A 1,334-nucleotide genomic window follows, 5' to 3' on the forward strand; every position below is an offset into this window, starting at 1 on the left:
ACTTGATTAGCATAGGAATCTCTACCATGGAAATGGATTGATTTGCATTATTGTTCTTAGCCATAGGATTGTTCTTGATTGTTGCCTGGACATCTAGGATTGGTTAGCTATCTCCCAAGTCAATTATCTTGCCCAAGGTTCACTTGTTTAAACTTGATTCAAANTTTAAAATTATCTTGCATATGGACTATGAATGCTAGCTCATGAAACTTTCATTTGGGTTAACAATCTCTATTTGCCACTCTATTTTGTTTAANTTTTTTAAAAATAGATTAAACAATTTTGTGTATTCTTAGTGAGTTGATTAATGCAGATTGTGGATTGATAATTNTTTTTCTTTCAAGCCTTGTGTTAATTTGTTGAGTGAGGCCTTTTTCTTGATAATGCTATAGGTTGTGAAATCTTGAGAGTNTTTACTCATGAAACTCAATGAGATTTCATTTCAGATGACTTAGTTTACAAAATTTTATAAAGTTGGATCAGCCATGAATTTATATAATGGAAAAAAATAAGCTACTCTCCAAAAATACCTAGCTACCAATAGTATGACAACACTTTTTGGTTTAAAATTAATTAATAAAACTATAATAACTGAAAAACATTCTCTAGTTGTTNGGAAGGAATTACTTGGTCAAAAGAAAAAAAAAAGATTTATCGCTAAGGTTAAGTTTGGTTAAAAACACTAAGTCTTTTAAGAAGAAAAAAAGAGAAAGAAAAGTTTAACTGATGTCTCCTAGAAAAGTTTCATAAAAAAAAGAATGCTAAAGCGTAGTTTTATAAGAATAGGAGTTCATCAAAAGAAGTTCAATGAAGTAAGANGTGTGTTACTGTGTTAGTGACTTTGTTGTGTTACCACCGGAATTTGAAGGCGCAAAATGCATTTTGTTGACAAAAAAGTTATGATCTAATAGTTAAGCCAAAAATAATTTAACATGTAATTACTATCCATAAAAAATGTATCATCTTAAATTGAATAACAAAATCAACTAAATAACGTGAACGAGAATGTTTTAGTCATCATCTATCGATCTGTCTATATAACCAAAGCACAAGTGAACAGAGAAAATGTTATACACGTACTCGGTTTGTTGAATTCGAATTCGAAATCTGGAGGCTGGAGCAATCAAAAATCAAAATATACGATTCAACAAATTATATATAGGAAAAAAACAAATCTCTAAATAGCATNTGATTTCACAACTGTCTAGCACTCCTCTTTGTTTGAGAGTAAACCACCCAAAAACACCATTGCCAACCTCTTTATAAAAAGCCTTTCCCTTAAACCAATTGAGATTGATTCATTTTCCATTTGCAAGATCACACCAAACACTTTA

The sequence above is a fragment of the Camelina sativa genome, chromosome 13 (assembly GCF_000633955.1).
Source record: "Camelina sativa cultivar DH55 chromosome 13, Cs, whole genome shotgun sequence".
Taxonomy (NCBI): domain Eukaryota; kingdom Viridiplantae; phylum Streptophyta; class Magnoliopsida; order Brassicales; family Brassicaceae; genus Camelina; species Camelina sativa.